Raw genomic sequence first — 22,669 nt, forward strand, 5'->3', positions numbered from 1 at the left:
TGAAAAAACTTAAGATCCTACGCCAATAGAACAGTGTCATCGAGAGACCACTCCCCCCGGGGCAACTGCAAAGAATGAAAAATCGTTTGGGTATGAAAGAAAGCTGGAATTTTGATGCCTAAATCAAATAAAATTCTCTCGGGATTGGAAGTTGGAACCACACAACCTTTTCCTCAAGAAGTGTACTCTAGCTCAAGCTCACACTGAATATCATTATGTAGAATTGAAAGAGACAATAAATCCACTCTATCCATCACCCGCCGGATCCCACTTATCTGAGCCTCAAGACTACGTTTCCTGACAACAGTGGCGGAACCAGAAATTTTGGGAAGCCTGGGCACATTTATGAAGTAGTCCCTGAATTTTTCCCTTACCTTTACATTTGCCCTTTTTTATTTTATTTTTTGGACCTAAATTATGATCTGGACCAAAGAATTTTTTTTTTTTTGGCCAGAGCCTGGGCACAGGCCCAGGATGGCCAGGCGGTACATCCGCCTATGCCTGACAATATTACCAAAAACATCAGATTAAAAGAAAGGGAACCATCCTTAAAAGATAACAACTTGCGAGAGAAAGAACCATGATCTGACCACGCCAACCTTACCACGTCCTCATATGCTGCATGAAGCATCAAACTAGCTTCGAAGCGGAAAGGTCTAGGACCAACTGAATGAAAAGGACCCCCCACACCGAAGTAGAAGAGAATTATGATCGAAATGAACACGAGGAAATACCTCCAACATCGCATTGTGAAACTCCACAGACCAAGAATGATCACCAAAACACGCCAAAGCCTTACGTCGCTCATCTATCTTTTCTTTCATCGTGCTCGTCGTTGCTTCGTCGTCCAACTTAAGAGTTGTGTCCTTGAGTTACTAACAATCATCGTCTCTCTCGATGCTCACCGTCGCACTGCGTCTTGCTTTGATCTCTCGCCAAAATCGTACACCGTATTTGACACACACAAAAAATCCTACATCACATTACGACTTCAAAATGCCTCGCCAATATATATTATTAACTCTGATAGTAACTAAACAAATTATTGTACTAATTTAAACTATATGACTTTTGAAATATGTTTCGGTACAACACTTGTTGCTCTAGCTAATTTTTCACACTTTTCGAGACCTAAACGACCATGTCCAAGTAGTAAGAAAGGCAGTAATAACAAGAGATGTCTCTCTCTCTGGATTATACATTGTATGACCAATGTTGTACGGTATTAAATATTTATTAGACCTTATTCTATCAAATATAATACTATAAGGTCTAATACTATCGAGTCATACCAAATAGATCCTATATAGGGCTTTGAAAAATTCTTGTATTGTCTATTTATTAATTTGTTCTGGTATGAGCCTGAGCCTGATATAAGCTAGACTATAAGCCTCTGTCGGCGGCCTGAATTAATTTCCTAAGCTTAATTTTGAAGGCAATAAATACAAAGGTGAAGGGATAAAAGAGGGTTTCCATCTTTAAGAGACGACTTTATACAAATTTAATAATGTGAATGTGAAGATTCAAAATCACGTACCAATTTGGATTAAAGTGACAGGATTGGATAAAATTGAAGTCCTCTCAGTAGTTTTTATCCAAACGTAATTTTGGGACTTCCTAAGAAGAAATCAAACATGTTATGAGTTTTGATTTACTCAGTTCATCCTTTTACTAGCACTATCCGCCCACCCCACTAATCCTCTATCCAATAATAATTTGAGGACTTAGATATTATATATATAATGCTCTGGCCAAATTTGTTAATTAGCTATTTGAACTAGATTTTTTTAATTAAGAAATAGCAACTGTCTAAGAGCACATAAACTGGAACAGATGATATATTTTTCAAAAATAATTAGTGAACATATCATTTTTTTGCAACACCCTTCCCAAGAGGCCCACAGTGACCCCAGAGATGTTTTTTATCTATGTATAATCATTCTGAATTGAATGGATATCCAGAAATGTCATTTTACATGTTGGATGTTGCATGCCATTTGAGAAACCAAAGACATGTTCTTTTGTGATGTTTTGTCTTACAAAGACATGTTCTTTCAGTACGCTTACAGAAATTATTTTTTCTATGTAGACATCTATCATCCGGGTATGTAGACATCTATCATCCGGGTATGCATAAGCGCACGAGTGTTCGATTGATAAATTAGTGTACTGAGTTCAAGTTTTTCACGTTTCAACTCAATCAAAACAAAAGGAACAAATTTGGAGGCAGTTTAAAACCATTATTGTCATATGATAAAGGCTCAATAAAAATTTGATACTATATATCTACCATTCAATTATACACGGTATAACTTATCAAATCATTTAAATTAAGAGAGCTCTATGTTTAGTGGAGTATATTGAATAATAAATAGTATAAAAATCAAATATGTTATCAAAATTTCTCCTTGATTAAAAATGCATATTACTTTTTATTTTTTATAATGGTGGTGGAGAGTGTGACGTTGGTGGTGGCGGCAGTTTTGCATGGCGAGCAATGCAAGAAATAATGCTTTTAGTGATGATCATTTTCATCATTAAAAACATAAAAAATCGTCATTATGAGTATCTTGTGAAAAAATTTACATTCATCATTAGTCACGACAAGTACTTAAGTCACTAATACATTAGTGATGACATTATTAAATGTCACTAATCTTGAGTTTAATTGTGACGAAAGTATTGTAACAGATATTTATAAGCAGTAATGGCAAAAAAAGTTGTGTCAAATGCAAAAAAACAATAGTTCATAATCATTAGTTCATTTATTCGTCACTAATAATTATGCACATTTATTCTAATTGAATATGTTATATCCGTAACACATAAACCAATCACCCATTAGTTCATAATCATTCTAGTTGAACACTACATATGTTATATCCTTTTTAAGGAAACCTTTTCCGTCAAACATATCACTTGTTGGACAATGTTTTGTGAACACCATTTGAGTGTAAACCACTAGAAAAAGATAAAAGAGAAAAAATATAAGTGATAAATATGATATATGATATGATGTGATCGGAAAAGAAGGTTAGAGAGAAAAAAAAAGTGTCCTAATATATGCACTGTCTGATGTCGATTAATGTCCCTTGATATATCTGTGAAATTCGGAATACTCAGTTACATTTGTTTCCAACAACATTAAGTAAGTACCCCATGCAGAACAAAATCCAAAAGAAGTGTAGCAGGGGATATTATAAAGTAACTTTAAAAATAAGAGGAGATAAATTATGAAAACCAAAAAATAACACACTTTAAGACATTTTTGTGAACAAAATGTATACTAAAATGTGTTATTTTCTCATTTTCATACTTTCAAACTACATGGCACGCTGTGAGGCTTACATGCCAACTAACTGAGTGAGAGTTATTATGCATCACTTAGAAGAGAGAGAGACAGGGAAATTAGGTAACAAAATTTACAGAGGTATGTGCTGCAGAGATGTAACAGAGTTGATAATACATTTATTGAAAAATCCAGAGACATAGTTGGAATTATTATTATGTAGACAGTAGGTAGTTAATCCAAGAAGCATAAATGCTAATGACTTTGAACTTAACCATGACTTGAAGAATCATGTGGTTGAGACTCGTCTGCCACCTTTTCCTTGTTGCACATTGCTCTTCCTGCTTCTTCTACCACTCTGACAATCTCGTTCATTATTTTAACTTTGATCTGGCCTCGTTTTGGAGGAAGCCTAACGTTCTTAGAAGATTCAGCATTTTCTTTAGTTCTTGGCATTTTCAGAATGCACAGGAGAATTGAAGCAGGAGATAGTTTATGCAAGCCAGTAGAGACAAATAGAGGAAGAGATAGCAAAACTCTGTTAAGTGTTTGAGTGGAACAAAGGTATACATGGGGCATATTTATAAGACAAAAAGTGTCCGCGGCTCTTAAAAGTGTAAAAAGAAGAAATTAAAAATGGGAATTATTGATCATAAAGATAGGATAAAAGAAAGGAAGAAAAAGACAGAAATGTGTAAGGTTATATTGAGATTGATATGGTCATGGATACTGAGGTATGAAAATTGTATTACTCTGCTTTATGGTTGAGGATTGATACTTCAAGTTTTGTCAAATTTTATCACTCTGTTTTTATTGTTGAATAACAACACACTAGGGATAGAAAAATAAAATTATAAAACAGGATAGATACCTCCATACATACATCATTTTCTCTAAATCTTTCACTTCTTAGTTCTTATCCTATTATATCGTATAACACACCAATTACTTATTTTTTATTTTCTTTTTTTACTTTAGGTGTTTACACAACATTGTACACAAGAAAAAATGATTGGTGGGTTCTTATCTTTCAAAGACAAGGAAAATAGTCTACCATAATTGGATACATGATAGTGAGCATCAAGAATTCAAGACACCAAATATTGATTAACATAAGAGATATTATAAGAGTTTTGGTTCATTCACACTTAACTTTCTTTTTTATCTCATTCTCATTCTCTTTTTTTTTTATTGCATCACACATTTTATCATTAATTTCTCTCGCTCTTCTTCTTATATCATTCTGTGTGTGTGTGTGTGTATGGAGTGTGAAGACATCTTTTTCCATATCAATGTATGGAATTTTCAAATCACAAGTTAATGCAAAATGATCACGAGCTACTAGTATAAGATAAGTTTGAAATAAAAGATAAAGTTATTCATATTCTTTACCTGATAATTTATGTTTGATTCATCATGGGTTAATGATTCATACACACCTCAATACCTAACTTCTCTTTCATTTCATTTTTACACATTTTTTTTCTTCTAATATCTCTCTACATTTCATGTCACATCAAATATTATATCACTTATTTCTCTCTCACTTCTTCACTACCTCCTAATGTGGAGGTGGAATTAATGGTGAACAACACATTACTGTCCATGATGTGATATTATAGTTTATGATGTGATACTATAGTTTCTATGATTAAATGGTGTAAATTTTAATTCTTGTTGTTCCTCCTATATTTAATAAAAGTATTGAATTTCACCAGAAGGTTGGCACGCATGTCCATTATCATAAACTCTTTTAGAAATATAATATAATTTTTTTAATATATTCTTTTACCCAACAAAGAAACAACTTACTTTCAGATAGTTGATTCATAATTTTTTGGTGTTCTTCATAAATTTGGATTGGTAGAATTTATGTCTCTATAGTAGTGGTGCATGATTCAGCAAGGTTCTTTCTACACGACGGGTCAGCGTTTACTTGATGGGAGAAATACTTGGAAAGACACTGGTACTTAAGTCAGTATGTGAGTATGAAGAGAGAATCTCCATATCACAGAAGAACAATGTCTTAGCAAAATGAGTAATGTATGTTTATTTGAACAATCAAAAATGTATTAATAGATTCGATCACTCGATGGTCGTCATTAATTCTTATTGTGTAGAGCCTTCATGAAGTCTTATAGTGAAAGATGTTTGAAATGTGGTTATTTCTGAATAACATTGTATTATCTTATTAATTAAGTTGGTTGTGTCCGCTTAGTTGTTCTTGGACGAGATTTTTTTGTCTTAGTCCTCAACCAATCAACATAATATTTATTTAGTTACACACATTTGGGTGAGTATTGGTCATTTTGACCAACCGAAATTGTTGCATCTCATCTTAAAATTAGAAATATATTTATATTTTAGTGATTCAAATTCAAAACTAACAATTATTATTTTATATTAATGTAGCTTTTTTTCGCCACATTCTAATCGGGACTTTGAATTAATTGAAGTCAAGTGATGCAAAACATATAGACAACCTCTTACTATTTTGGATAACAGTCTGATTATGACACCATAAGACAAGATGAAACAACACACTAATGACCAGACAAGCTTAAAGATGAAGAAATTCTTAACCAATGTATGGACTAGGGACCTTTTTTGTGTATACCATGATAGAGGCAAAATTGCGTCACCTAGTTCAGAAAGGCCAGACAAGCCTAACTGTCTTTTGGTGAAGGGGCACAAAAGTGTGGAAAAGGTGTGATAGGGATTATAGGTACAGGTTCATTGGTTTGGGTATGAATTAATACACTACACACATGAAACAAAGGATCAGATAGAACTTATAAAGCTCTGCTGAACAATTGGATTTTCAATATTCCTAGACTCGGTCGTCGTTTGCCATGAACCTTGAGTCATAATAATTTCATGAGTAATGATATATGATCATACATCCAACTTCCAAGCAACACATAATTTTTTAGCAATTTTTAGTCGCTACAAACATCAATAATGACAGTTAAAATATTACCGCTAAATTGTATGATGACAAGATATTGGCAAAAATCATACATCTAACCTTTATAAAAGGAGATAGATTCAAGTGATGGCTCGGTAGGGCATTATTTCTGTAATTTCATAGAAGATAAGATACAGTGAGATAATGGAATTATGTATTCATAATCCTAAGACATGTCTCATATGTATCATTGTTCTCAACTCCTAAGGCCTCTTTCGGATCTATGTCCTTTCCTTGCTAAGTTTGGCATGCATAAAAGTTCTATCCGTATTTGTGCGTTAAAGAAAGTGTTCGTGTGCTTGGAGAATGTTGGCTAAAACAATAGGATAATTAAAGATGTGTTCACAATTCATTTCCACTGCTAAGAGTAATAAAAAAAAATAAGAAGCTGAGATAAATGAAAGTTATAATGTATGATGTATATGATTAAAAAGAAAACATTAGAAAGAAAAAGTAAGTAAATAAAGAAGCAATCTTAAAATATAAAATAAAAAAAATACGTGTCAAAAAAGAGATAAAACAAATTTACTGTGCAAGACAAAAATGCACGAGGCAATGTCGACTGTCTAGTGCGTAGGACACACAATGTTCTTATTCGTGGCTTCACCTCATGTCTCATGTCACGTTTGTTTCAACTGAATTAAATTCACTTAGGGGAATGATATTACTTTTTAAATTATTTGGTGAACATATAAAACTAGTATGTATACCGGGGGACATATTTCCAAGTATATAATAATTTGCTTTTAATATATAAAATTATTTATTTTGTATAAATGAAAAGTAAATGTAAATATTATTTTTTATTTGATTAATTTGTTTATGATATAATAATATAATAAATTGTATGACAAATTGTTCTCTCTCTCTCTCTCTCTCTCTCTCTCTCTCTCTCTCTCTCTCTCTCTCTCTCTCTCTCTCTCTCTCTCTCTCTCTCTCTCTCTCTCTCTCTCTCTCTCTCTCTCTCTCTCTCTCTCTCTCTCTCTCATGTATAAGTTATTCCAACAACCAACTTGTGCTGTATTAATCTATGTTGTAAGATTTTTATGCTGATTTGATGCTTAGAAAACTTGAATTTAGCGAGTCAATAATTTATTTTACTTTCTCATCATAAAACTTAAACATAAAAAATATAAGCTATATATGTTCATTTATTCTAAACATCTAAACTTATGAAAAAAATTATAAAATTATATTGTTTGTTATTTTCAACTTGAAAATATTTTAAAATAAATGTTCTTTCCCGTGGAATTTATGTTTTCACAATCAAATTAAAATGGTTTCGTAAAAAGTACTAAAATTTTATTAAAACATTTTCTATTAGTTTCAATTTAAAGTATTTTCATGCAAAATGTTCATCATGTAGGAACTTTGTACTATATAATTAATAAATATAGACTAAATATGTTAATTCTTCTCTAATCCCTCGTGGGAGCCCTTTTACCACAGTCAAATTATAATGCTTCTGTATATATACTCCTAAATTATTTAAAAAGTATGGAAAATTTACTAAAATTGTATTAAAACATTTTATATTAGTTTCAACTTAAAAGTATTTCCATGCAAATTGATCCTCATGCGGGAGCTTTTTACTATATAATTAATAAATATAGACTAAATATGTTTATTCTTCTCTAATTCTTCGTGGGAGCCCTATATTCCCAATCAAATAAAAATACTTATGTATATTTACTCTTAAATTATTTAAAAAGTATGAGAAAATTACTAAATTATAACAAAACATTTTCTATTAGTTTCAACTTGAAAGTACTTTCATGCAAAATGTTCCTCATGTAGGAGCTTTTTACTATATAATTAATAAATATATAGTAAATATGTTTATTTTTCTCTATATCCCCGTGGGAGCCCTATATTCACAATCAAATTATAACTCTTATGTATATCTACTCTTAAATTATTTAAAAGTTATGAGAAAAGTACTAAAATTATAACAAAACATTTTCTAAGTTTCAACTTGAAATCATTTTGATGCAAAATGTTTCTCCCCGTATGAGTTTTTTAATATGTAACTTAAACATAAATAATATAACTGAAAATATTCTTCCCACTGTCTTCCCAATTTTCACAATTAAATTATATATTCCCTTAAAATGATTTAAAGATTCTAAAAATAGCATATAACATAAACTTATGCAGAAAATTTTATCGGAAATGGCTGATAGATACTGTGGAAAATAGCACGACATATTTATCATAGATTTATATATTTTTTACTTCTAAAAATATTTAATTAGAACTCCACCATCTGAATTAGAAAAAGAAGATATTTATTTATAAATTCTTGGTAGCAATAATAATTAAAAGTTCTTTCCGGTCAAAACTGGAAGAAATTTTAAAAAGTGAAAATTAATAAGATTAGAATATTATATAATAATATAATAATATTTAAAAATCAAAATAATTATTCCTAATTTTTTATGCTGAAATAGTTACAAAACTATCAAATTTTAATTTTTAAGAAGTTTATTTGAAATTAATAAAAAAGTTAGTATTTAGGTTACCATAAATATTTTGCCAGCTGATTAATGTATCAATACATTCGTATACAAACAATATTCTATTAATATAATTTAATTGAAAAACTTTGTAACTTTTTTAATCTTTGTTCTCAAAGATAGATGTGATTAATACATCATTTTATTCTTAAAAAAATATTTAGTATCAAAAATTCATATTTTTATATATATTTTATTTACTATGTAACTTATAGATATGTAGAACTAACTGAATCATGATAAATGCACCAATTCTCTACATGGATATATTTTTAAGGGTTAAAGGCCATATTAGTCTATGTGTTTGTAAAAACGATCGATTTTGGTCCCTCAGTAAAAAAACCGCCAGTAACTGTAAAAAAAACTGCCACTAATCGTTATTTTTTTACTAAGGTACCAAAATTAAACACTTTTACAAATACAGGAACTAATATGACCCTTAACCCTATTCTTAATGAACTGAGATATATTATATTAATTTTCTGATACATAGGAATAATGAAAAGGCATGTTTTAGCCTCTAAATATAAATGATTGACAAAGCAGCACCTTAACCAAATACTACATAGTATTCTTTGTATGTTTTGTCATCCTTCTTTATCATGTTTCAAAAACTGGTAGATAGAGAATGCTTCCCTTCGGATAGAAAGATGTTTCTTTTTATTGAAGTCACCAACCTCTACATATTCATGTTTTCTTTAAAGCAAGAGAACTCTTAAAATTTCTTTCTCAAGTTTATATAAAACACTTAAAGAAAGCCTTAACAAAAAACATGCATCATTGAAGATTAATGCATTAAAATAGAGATGACAATGCTTCATTTTTTAACATTTTTTTTCTAGTTCATTTTCTTTATCCAAAATTATTTCTCCCTATGACTGCATATGTCCAAAAGCTCTTCCTTCCTTCTACTATTTCGTTGAAGAAATCATCGAGTTTCCTTGATGTAGTTTCAAAGCAGCTCTTCACGTTATCAAATCATGTCAAACCTGTCCAAGCTGTGCGCATTACCTAGGGAAAATAGAAGTATTAAATGCAAATAAAAATCTAATTACATTTAGCCAAAGAAACAGCCTGGAGCTATGCACAATTTTTAAGTAAAATACAATTGCAGTCCTCTCCTCCCTTTTCTATCTTCTCTAGTCAAATAATTTTTTCCTGTTTAATGGTTCATCCAAGTGAAAATCTAATTACATTCACTATCATGTACCTCTCTTTCCCACTTCCCTATGAGTTATGACCCTAATTCCCATCTTCTAGAGCAACTATCATAATTTCTACTATTATTATTAAAATTTTAAAAACAAATGATCAAAAATAATTATTAGCAAAGCCTTGACTAATTAATCTCCTATATTACCAATGCTTGGCCCTTTTAAAACTTCCAATTTTTTTTAAAAAAAAATTCAATATGTTCAACAATAGTCTCGAAGAATTGAAAGGTCAGGTACAAAAGGTATAGTGCAGCGTGAAATTAGATAAATTAAGTTTTAAATGAGATTTTGAAAAAGAGAGAGAGATAAATTGGGTTTTAAATAATGATTTGAAAAGAGTAATTTACATTTAGTTTTAATTAGTGAATCAAGGAGGTGGTTTCTAAAAGGAAGATAATAATAATTTAATTTGTTTTTAAGAAAAATATGATTGGTTCATATTTTGGTAGTGGGAGACAAATTTGAATTAGTCATGAATAGTAGATTTTTTTAGTGCATAAAATAATTCAAAACTAAAATAAATTAGATGAGCTATTACTTGCTTACCCTTAACTAAAATTACAATTTTCAAGTGAGCCACTCTCAAGTTTCCATAAGTAGAAATAATATTTTATTTTTGATTTATTTTAATCTTGGAAAATAGGCTGAAAGGTACTTCATTGCTTGCCAAGTGTCAAAAGTTTCCTTCTTACAGGTTATCTTTTATATTGTATTTAGATTTAGATTGCTTCTATATATATTCTCTTAAAATCATTTAAAAGGTCTAAAAATGGCATAAACTTATGTAGACAATTTTATCGAAAATGACTGATAGATACCGTGGAAAATAGTACGACATATTTATCATAGTTTTATATATTTTTACTTCTAAACATATTTAATTATAACTTTACAATCTGAATTAGCAAAAGGAGATATTTCCTTATAAATTCTTGACAGCAATAATAATAATTAAAATTTCTTTCTGGTCAAAATAGGAACATTCTTGAAAATAAACAATTTAATCTTTCAACATTTCAAATTCATAAATTCGACTACTTAATTAAAAATATCTACTACCCATTAATAACTTCAATAAGCCCCTAAAAATAAGTATAGTCTATATTATGTTAACATTTTCTATTCTCCATATGACATACTTTTAAGGAGCCATACCCATAGAAAGGTACAAAAAGTTTATTAGGATAAAAATATTTCTTTTAATAGCCTGCCGAACTGCATGATCTCTACCTCCAACAGAAAAGTTCTCATATTTTAAAAGCTCTATAATTCAAGATCATCTTCTCTTTCAATGGTAATAGCACCTAAAAGTTCTTGAGTTATTTATAGGAGAATGCTATAAGAGGGGGTGACAAAATTAACCAATCAAATATAATAGGTGAATTAATGCCTCTGGATTATGGAAATACAAAATTATCCAAAAAAAATTGAATACAAAAAATTAAATACGTTTTGGAATATAAAGAATTAATGCCTCTGGAATTTTTTTTCAAGGCAACTGTGCACATGAAACATTACAAAATGATAAGCTATTTATTTCTCCTTTTTTTAACTGGTCAGATTGGGAGGCAATATTTTTGTATTTGTTTTTCAACAATAGGAAATTAGAAGATAGGGAGGTAGTCAAGGGAATGGAAGTAAAAACAAAAAAGAATCAAAAAGGAATTTATGAGGTTTAAAAGAGCACTCACAATGCCTAAATATGATTGACTATTGATGAAGTGGTTTTAATTATAGATAAATACATGGTTGAAAATAATCAACTGAAAAAAATATGATTGGCCAACAAAATATTAGTGGGATTCCAATTTGAATTAGTCATTAATAGTTGTTTTTTTAGTGCATAAAATAAATTAAAATTAAAATAAATTAGGTGAGCTATTACTTGCTTACCCTTAACTAAAATTACGTACAATTATCAAGTGAGTCACTTTCAAGTACAATACAAATAAGAACACAACTTCAGGCAAATAGGTAACGTGTCATGAGATAAAAATGACTTTCATTATTATTCATTCAAATAAAAAAAAAACTTATCATATAAAAAAAACTCATCACTCAATGAAAAAAGAAATAAAAAAGGCTCTTATTAAACATAGGTTTATTCTTAATTTGAAGACTACTTCTAAATTATTTGTGAGATCATTTCCACTATTCTTCATCACTCTTATTTTGATCATTTGGGTTGTCCTTAGCAGCATTTGCAGGATTGACTTCATGGGCATTGTTATGTGCAGGGAGATTAGCAGACAATCTACATTGATAATCAAAAAGAAATTAGAAAAAGATCAGCAAGCTAAAATTAAGGAGAAGATATTATTCCAGATTAATAGCAGCAAGCTTAATATATGGAAAACAATAAACACCCTTAATTTACGAATAGCAGATTGAATGATTGTTTCTATCTTGAGAATGAACTAACCTTAAAGATGATGGATTCAGTTTGTAAAACCACTGGGCACCGGCGATCATCTTTCATCCCGTCAACCTTCAACCTTCAACCTATTGAAACCCTTCTTTTTGTGACAATGTTTGGAAAAAGTCTAGCAGAAAAGTGTTAAAAAAATTGCTTCCTTTCAACTCTGGCATTATTAATCTGTAGAAAAGAAGCAAACTAAAGTTGGATCACTTAATGCACTACTCTTAATAATATTTTTCAGTTTAAAACTTCTAATACTACAGTATCACCTTGCTTTTTTCTTTATCACCCTGCCATCATTATGCTAAATGCAAAATTGAGAATGATCATCAAAACTAAAGAGAATTACAGGAGTAGAACACAATAGTATCTTACTAACGTCTCAACTTCTATAGCCAAACGAATCAAGGAATTTCTCAGTAAATTGCAACTAATCAGATACTCCCTCCGGTCCTATTTATAAGCAACAAAAAAAAATTCACATAGTTTAAGAAATGTAGTTAAACTAGATAAAATGCATTAAATTTGTCTTGAATCAAAATAAACTTCCAAAATTACCCTTTGTTATTAGTGTTGGAAAGTGAGAAAGAGAGAGAATAATTAATGAGACACATTTTACAAGTTAGAATTAATAAGGGCATCATTGGAAAAAAATAATTAATATAGCTCAAACTTTCATTTGGTTCTTATAAAAAGGACCAAGATTTTTCTTCTCTTTCATGCTTATAAATAGGACCGGAGGGAGTATAAGGATGAGAAGGAGTAACATAAATAAGAAAAATAAGAGAAATGCTACGATATACAACCAGAAGCAAGTAAAAACGCATGCAAACATTCAGGTTCATTATCATATATATGAATCCTCGTGGCCTCGCCCTTGGTTGTTAAGCCTCACTCTGAAAAGAAGAAAAAAAACAATCATGATAAGCATCACCATGTGAACAAAAAATCATGAGTAAAGGGTTGGGATAAGAATGGTGTGAAGATTGCCTTCAGATTTCGCAATTATATAGTAGAATTGGGATGGAAGTAAGATGCTAGATGAGCTTGAGAATATCAAAAGTGGGTATTTATTATGCTTTGTCTTTCCAATGATGAATACATTCAATTTTTTAGTCTATTACTTTTAAACGTGCCACATAAATTCAAGTTGAAGGATACATTGAATTTCATTGGCTAGTTTAATTTCATTTGAATCTGATACATTGAATTAAGTAGAAAATGGAACTTTTTTTTTGAAACATTCAAATAGGACTTGATCACATTTAAATTTGGTTGGGCATCATTGAGGTGGTTTTTTTTTAGTCAAAATAATAGTTTAAATTGTTTTTCAGAAAAAATTTGATTGGTCAATAAATGGGTAGTGGGAATCAAATTTTAGGTAGTCATTAATAGGAGCAATTAAACTGATTAAAATAATTCAAAATATAAATAAATAAGATGGCTTATTACCTGGCTACCCTCAACTTAATTCCAATTATCAAAAGTACCACTTTGAAGTTTCCATAAGTAGAAATAAGTTTTTCTTTTTGATTTATTTAATTCTTGAGAAAATAGGTGAAAGGTGCTCCAATGCTTGACATGTGTCAAAAGTTTCCTTCTTATAGGTTCTCTTTTATATTGTATTTAGATTATAACTCCACCATCTGAATTAGCAAAAGAAGATATATCCTTATAAATTCTTGACAGCAATAATAATGATTAAAAGTTCTTTCTGGTCAAAACATAAACATCCTTGAAAATGAACAATTTAATCTTTCAACATTTCCAATTCATAAATTCGACTGCTCAATTAAAAATTTATAATACACATTAATAACGTCAATGAGCCCCTAAAAATAAGTATAGTCTATATCATGTTAACATTTTCTATTCCCTTTATGTCATACTTTTAAGGAGCTATACCTATAGAAATTAAGTTATTTATAGCCTTTATGTCATATTTCTTTTAATAGCATGCCGGATTGCATGATCTCTACTTCCAACAGAAAAATTCTCAGCTTTCAAAAGCTCTAATATTCAAGATCATCTTCTCTTTCAATGGTAATAGAACCTAAAAATTCTTGAGTTATTTATAGGAGAATGCTATAAGAGGGGTGGCAAAATTAACCAATCAAATATAATAGGTGAATTAATGTCTCTGAATTTTGGGAATAAAAAATTATCCAAAAAAATTAAATACTTATAATTAAATACGTTTTGAGAATATAGAGAATTAATGCCTCCGGATTTATTTCAAGGCAATTGTGCACATGAAACATTACAAAATGATAAGCTATTTATTTCTCCTTTTTTTAACTGGTCAGATTGGGAGGCAATATTTTTGTATTTGTTTTTCAACAATAGGAAATTAGAAGATAGGGAGGTAGTCAAGGGAATGGAAGTAAAAAGAAAAAAAGAATCATAAAGGAATTTATGAGGTTTAAAAGAGCACTCACAATGCTTAAGTATGATTGGGTATTGATGAGGTGGTTTTAATTATAGATAAATACATGGTTGAAAATAATCAGCTGAAAAAATATGATTGACCAACAAAATATTAGTGGGAGTCCAATTTGAATTAGTCATTAATAATAGTTTTTTAATGCATAAAATAATTCAAAACTAAAATAAATTAGGTGAGCTATTACTTGCTTACCCTTAAATAAAATTACATTAATCAAGTAAGCCCTTTCAAGTACAATACAAATATGAATAAACTTCTTGCAAATAGTAAAACCTGCCATGAGATAAAAATGACTTTCATTATTATTCACTCAAATAAAAAAAACTTATCATATAAAAAAAACTCATCACTCAATGGAAAAAGAAGTACAAAAGGATCTGATTAAACATAAGATTATTCTTAATTTGAAGACTACTTCTAAATTATTTGTGAGAGCATTTCCACTATTCTTCATCACTCTTATTTTGATCATTTGGGTTAACCTTAGCACCATTTGCAGGATTGACTTCATGGGCATTGTTATGTGCAGGGAGATCAACAGAAAATCTTCATTGATAATAAAAAAGAAATTAGAAAAAGTCAGCAAGCTAAAATTAAGGAAAATATATTATTCCAGATTAATAGCAGCAAGTTTAATATATGGAGAACAATAAACATCCTTTATTTACGAATAATAGATTGAATAATTGTTTCTATCTTGAGAATGAACTAACCTCAGAGATTAGGGATTCAGTTTGTAAAACCAATGGGCACCGGCGATCATCTTTCATCCCATCAACCACTGGGACTTAGTTCCTGTATCGCAAAACAGAGGAATTGAAAATACAATCAAAGAATAGAGAACCCTTCAGCTTTCAGGAAGATAGTAGTATCAATTGAAGAATGATAAAAAAAAACAGTGAAAATCAGCCAGATAAAGTGAAAGACACACAATTTTCCTTCCTGGTATAAAAAATCTTCTTCATAAGAGTCATACAATTATAAAAAAAAGCTAATAAAAACTATTATCATTAGCAAACTAAAAAGTAAATAAATCCACCAACGTAGTGTAGGGGCATCTTCATATCAGAAATCTAAAAAGAAATGGAGAATAGCATGTTGTATTAACAACCTTGGGTACAACAGGTTTGGAGGTCTCCTTTGGGCTTTGATGCTTTCGAACTTTCCATGAAACTTGCTAGTGTTTGGAATTTTTCTAGCGACTTTGACCTACATGAACAACCCCATAATCAATCAAACACAAATTGGCGCATAGTGATTGTTAAATTTAGAAAAAGATAAACCATTCCTCAAATTATCATCAAGCAAACACACCAATTGAAGAAAAAAAAATTATATGTCAACAACCCCATCATCACCGAGTTAATTCCTATCATCCAAATTAAATACAAAAATTCAGCGGAATAATAAGAGAAAAAACAACAAAAGGATACCTCAGTATTCGCAATGGATAAGCACAGATTCCACGCCTATGTTGGTGCCCTAGATTTCACAATTATATAGTAGATATAAGCATAGATTCAAACCTGAATCCCTGATGCAAGAAAAATTAGTGGGTAGTTGGGAAATTGGATTTGTTAAAGGCTTGTGGGTTCCCAATATTTTTCAAGAAGAATAATGGAAGCATGTTTTGATAGTCTAAAGCCTTAATTAATCTCCTATTTCCCATGCTTTGGTCGTTTAAGACTTCCAATATTTTTTTAAATAAATCAATATGTTAAAGGATGGTCTCAACATTTCAATAAAAAAAGGATGGTCTCAAATTTTACCAAAAACAAAACAATGGTCTCGAAAAAGTGAAAGGTCATACACAAAAGGTATAATGCAGGGTGGACTTAGATCAATTGTGTTTTAAATGAAACTTTGAAAAGAGAGATAAATTGTGTTTTAAATAATGATTTTAAAAAGAGAAATGATGTTTAATTTTCTTTGGTGAATGAAGGAGGTGGTTTATAAAAGGAAGATAATAATGATTTAAATTGTTTTTAAGAAAAAATATGATTGGTCAAGAAATTGGTAGTGGGAGCAAAATTTAAGTAGTTATTAATGTAAGGTATAAAATTGATTAAAGAAAATGAAATATGAATAAATGAAATATGAATAAATTAGGTGAGCTATAAAGGTTGTTTAAATCTTTGAACAAATTTTTTAAATGGTTTAAGTTGTTAAATAGTGATTGGTTTAGAAGTAGGTAGTGGATAATTAATGTGAATCAATAATGAATGTTAGTCAAATTTAAGGATAAAAATATTTCTAAAATAAAATAAATTGCAGGTGCTATTACATGGTTACCCTTAGATAAAAAAAACAATTAACAAAGATGCCACTCCCAAGTTTCCAAAAGTGGTAATAAGATTTTCTTTTTGATTTTTTTTAATCATGCAAAAATTGCTGAAACCTCCTTCAATGCTTGCCAAGTGTTAAAACTTGCCATCTTTTAGGTTCTCTTTTATATACTATTTAGATTAGATTTTCTGTCTTTTTTGTATCAACATCATAAGCAATTAACATATGGGTTGCGCCGGTTGACCATATTCGGCGATACACAGTTTAATTTGGAGATCTTTTCACCTCCATAAATTGTGTAGGTTAAAAGAAAAGTGTAATTAAAACATAATTGTGGCGGTTTAAAATTATTTGTATCTCAAACCATCACAACTCACAAGTTGCGCGTATATAAATGAATTATATTTTTGTAAGGTGTAGTAGTTAGAAAATGCCACAAGTCACGAGTCTTGCCCAAATCAAAGTCATATAGTCGTGAAAAAAATGTGTTGTTAAATTTTTAATCTTTGAGAAAAGATATTTTGAATTATTTTAATTTTTACTTGGGTGGCCAAAATTGGATTAAGAAAGGGTGTGAAACCCAAATTAAACCCCTTATGAACATCTCGACTTTTTTACATGACTAGTGCAAGTTTTAAATAAATTTACCAAACTAGTGCAACTTTTGATTTAATTACTAAAATAGTGTAAATCGCCACTTGAAGTGGCGATATCTTTTTTTTTTATGAAATCGTCACTAGCAGTGGCGACACCATATTTTTTTTTGACTTTGTTTATTAGTGACGGAAAGTTGTCCGTCACAAAATCCGTCGCTAAAAATTTTGTGACGGAAGTATGTACACTTCAATTTCCGCCGCTAAATTCTTTTTCATTATTCACTAAGATTTTGAGACGAAATATATTTCGTCGTAAAACGAATTCCGTCGCTAGAAACGTTTTGACGGATGCTATCTTTCTTCACATTCCGTCACTAATACCTTTTATATTAAATATTAGGATTTTGTGACGGATACGATTCCGTCACTAATAAAGAAAGTAAAAAAAAAATATAAATAAGGTGTCGCCACTGTTAGTGACGATTTCATAAAAAAAAAGAGAGATATCGCCACTTGAAGTGGCGATTTACACTATTTTGGTGATTAAATGAAAAGTTGCACTAGTTTGGTAAAAAAAATTTAAAACTACACTAGCCTTGTAAAAAAGTCGAACATCTCCAATGCATAATTCATATAAGTTAGTTATCACTATTTTGTTGGTCTAAGATGTCACATAGGATATAAGCGATTCATGAGTTATTGATGTTGATCTTGTTCCAACTAAGGTTCTTATTTTATTTTTGGTTGAGTCTCACAATACCACATATACTTAATGAACTAGCTGTAACATGAATGAGAAAGTTCTATTTTTTATTTAAGAACCAGGTTAAAGAAGGTTGTTTGCAGAAGCAATCGTTGCTTAAATTTAAGCAACAGACAACCCCTGCAGGCATCCTCCAATAAGCACACAAATTAAACAATTGTTCTTAAAATAAGAACTCACTCTAAGCAACCTCATTTGAGGGCTCTTAGTAAATCAAGATTTAAATTTTATTGAAAATATTTAATTTTAAAGAGTTTATGATATGTCGTGGTGTACCTGCGCACATGTTCGATTGGGTGGATTTTTACCCTAATCATGATCCAGGCTAATTAAAACTGTTTGGGTTGTGTTGATTTGAATTTTGCGAATTTTCACCTTTGGACCCGAACCAACCCAATCCGACGATGTTCAAGTTGGTTTGGGCGGGTTGATTGGTTCGCAATATTAAAATAATAATAAATCTGAAATGATGAAAAAAAATATTGAAAATTCACAAAAAAATAAGAAAAAATTTGGTAAATATGTTAAGGTACCAAATAGTATTAAAAAGACACAAAAATTTATACTGGACAGCATAAAAGAGTACCACATAAATGACAAATAGTCAAATACCATGAAAAACAAGTACGACAACAGAAGTGAGGGGCGACGTTGTTGGACTTGGAGAAGAAGGAATATTGTGATTGAAGAAAGAGTAAAGAAGTGAAAAGTAAAACAGTAAAATAAAATTACGGTTTTGAATTTTACATGTAGGTTAGGTAAAATTATTAAATATATATATTAAATAATCTATTATTATTATATGTTTGAATTTCGGGTTGAGTTGAGTGAATTATTATTAAAACCAATATCCGGTCCGAAGATGATTTGTATTGTAATAAGATCGATCCCGAATTTTTCCATTGAATTGGATTGGATCGGACGAGTTCGTTGAATCTACCTAGCCCATGTGCACTTTACCGGTGTACAACTTCAATTAAGAAGGGTTTACACCCAAATTAAACCTTCAAAGGAGTAATTTTAAAAATTAATCTTGTCTAAAGAAATTCATTTTTAAAGAATTTAGAACATGTGATAAGCGCATAATTGATAAACTTTACGTGTGTCTTTCGAAGCTTCATTATATACATTTTTGTGCTTAATTGTTATGACTTAGCCATGTTTTGACCATTAGTGTTTATTTGGATTATTCATGGAAAAGAGCTTAATTCTACACTTTTAGTTTCTATGACTGTTTTGCTAGAACAGATTGAATATGGAGCTAGCAATATCGAAATAAGGCCCATAATATGTCGTTGGAAAGCTAACGCGAAGCCCTACAACTTTCATGTTCAGCACAATTGAAGAACAAGCCTCTAACATGGTCAAAATGGCCTTGCAAAGTTGCTGTCGCTAATCCTGCGAGTCTGGAACAGTCTGCACTAAAATGATCATATCTTGGGCTACAGAACTTCGAATTAGGATCCGATTGAAGGCCCGCGAAGCTGACCTAAAGAGCTACAACTCTCATGTTTACCTCAATTGAAGATTCAGACTTCTTATGGGACCCGCGAATGTCTGATTGTTCAGCAACTTACTCCTTTATGTGGGCCCGATTTTGTGAAGATTTAGAAAAGATTTAGATAACAAAGATTGTTACTTGATTAACAAGTTTATTTATTAGTATAAATAAGTGAGTTTAGGCTTTTGTTAGACCACCACCACCACCACACCACCTCACCACATCTCACCATCACCTCCTCCACCTTCTCCTAATATCTCTCTCCATCTTTTCTAGTATGAGTTGCTAAACTCCATAGTTAGTCTTAGGATTTTTAATATTCTTGTGTTTGCAAACTTGAGGTTCTGTTCTTAATGCAAATTTCTTCTTTATTAATTCTCTTCATCTCTATTTCTGATCTAGGGTTTGCTTAATTCCGTAGTTTTAGAAATAAGAGTTGATGCATGTTCGCTTAGTTCATGTTAGTTCGTAACTGTTTCTTAATCGCTTAGTTTAGGAAACTGTGAATTGATTTTTGCTTAGTTAATCAACTCTCACGAATTAGGGAAACAATAAGGAAGAATTAATCTTTTGTAACCAATGAAGGTTTGTTGCACTTGAATGTTATAATCCGATGACTAACGTTTTCTCTATTCTGTCTATCTCTTTAATTATTGTTTTGTTACCTTCTATAAAATCAATCAAAACCCCCTTTTATTTGCTTTTGTTTTACTCTAATATCAATTAATAATTCATCAAGTCCTTGTGAGAACGATCCTGGTGTTCAACACCTTGTACTGCATTCAAAGCAAAAATACTTTGACACGCACCCGCGACAGTGCGTTCGTCAAATTGGCGCTGTTGCCGGGGACTTCGATGATTATTGATTGTTTTTAGAGTATTTTTTTTATTCTATTAATTTTTGTTTCTATTGAAAAAATAAAAAACAGAAAAAAAGACCGTATATACTAGTAGATTAGATTAGATTTGATTTGATTTATTAGATTGAAGCTTGTGTTTTTATTTTGTATCTATATCTTATATATCTATCTCATATCTTTTATCTCTATCTCATATCTTCTAATTCTCTTTCCTATCTTCTATTTTTATATCAGTATCTTCTATTCTTATATCTCTATCTTTTCTCTCTTTTATTTTATTTTGCTATTTTTCTATCTTCTTTCCCTTCTTTATTATTCTTCTTCTTATTATTACTAGATTTTTTTTACTAACTTTTTTTTTATTGTTTCAGGTTTCGTTCAAACGTTTTTTTTTCACTAACTCTTTTTTTTCTTTTATTATTCTTTTTTTTTACTAACGTTTTTTTTGTTTGTTTTTCTTTTCCACTAACTTTTTTTTTGTTTTTTTTTCCGTTGTGGTGAAAAAAAAAACTGAACCAAGTGTTGGTTTGTGGAGCTTTTGCAGTGATGGAAGCTAAACTTGATGAGCTAGAAGCCAAACTCGACGAGATACAATTTTCTGTTATACAAATGTTGCTCAAGAGCCATCAACAACAGTTTGAGTCACCTCAATGTTATCCACAAGAGAATTTTGAAAATATTTGGTGTGACCCACCTTGCTATCATCCACAAGGGCAATTCCAACAGCCTATTTATGCACCACCATGCTACTACCAGCAAGAGGAATTTCAATATCCTTTTCATAATCCACATCATTCACAAGAGGAATTCCATCAACCTTGGAATGATCCACCCCAATTTTTGGAAGACCTTTCAAAGCAATATGAAGCAAACCAAGCCCAGTTTCAACAACCTCGACACGAGGAACCTTCCATATTGCAAGAAATTCAAGACATGTTGAACCAAATGTCTGCAAATCTCAATGCAAATGCTAATCAACACCTGCAAGATATTGCGAATTCACAAGCTCCAGTTAACGAGCTAGTTGCACACGCTCCCACATTGCAACATGAAGTTGATGCGGAGATTGATGATGAAGTTAATCCTTGTGTTGATACTCATCTTGATGCTAACACTAATGGTTCTAGTGATGTTAGTGAGCTTGAAGTCAATGTTTCTTTTGATACTAGTGTTGATAGTCCAACATGTTTTGATTTTGCAGATTCTAATGATGAAGCCAACCAACAAGAAATACATCTCCCTCTTCCACATAGAACTTATGAGAGTGAGAAGATGTACCCTGGTGAAGAAGAAAATAAGTTGTTGGATGATTTCAAGAAGTGTTTTGCAAGGGATGAAGTTAAGAAGATGGATGTAGAATGTGGATCTAAATTAGCAATTTTTCCACACAAGCCGCTTTTAATTAATCTAGACATTTTTGAAAAAGTTGTGTTTATTGGAGAATCTGTTGATTGCAAGGAGCCAATTTCCATGGAGGAATACTTTTTGAAACCTCTACCGAAGCCTCCAGATAAAGAGTTGATTGTTGAATGCACTGATTTTTCATTTACTCTTATTTCAGGTGGTACACATGCTCAAACAAAGTTTTCACTCAAACTGAACATTGTCATGAGTCATGCTGAAGGTGCTAGAGAACAGTTTGAGTTTGTTAAGATTGTTGCAGATGAGATCCCTCCAAAGCCACCTGACTTGTGGATTGTTGCTGTTGTGCCTCAAGACTATGAGCTTCCTCTTAATGCAAGGCCTCCACCGGACCCAGGTGATAGCAGATTCAGAGCATTACCAGGTTTCATGCCTCGCCAGCTCCCTTG

Source organism: Lotus japonicus, chromosome 5 (assembly GCF_012489685.1).
Source record: "Lotus japonicus ecotype B-129 chromosome 5, LjGifu_v1.2".
NCBI lineage: Eukaryota > Viridiplantae > Streptophyta > Magnoliopsida > Fabales > Fabaceae > Lotus > Lotus japonicus.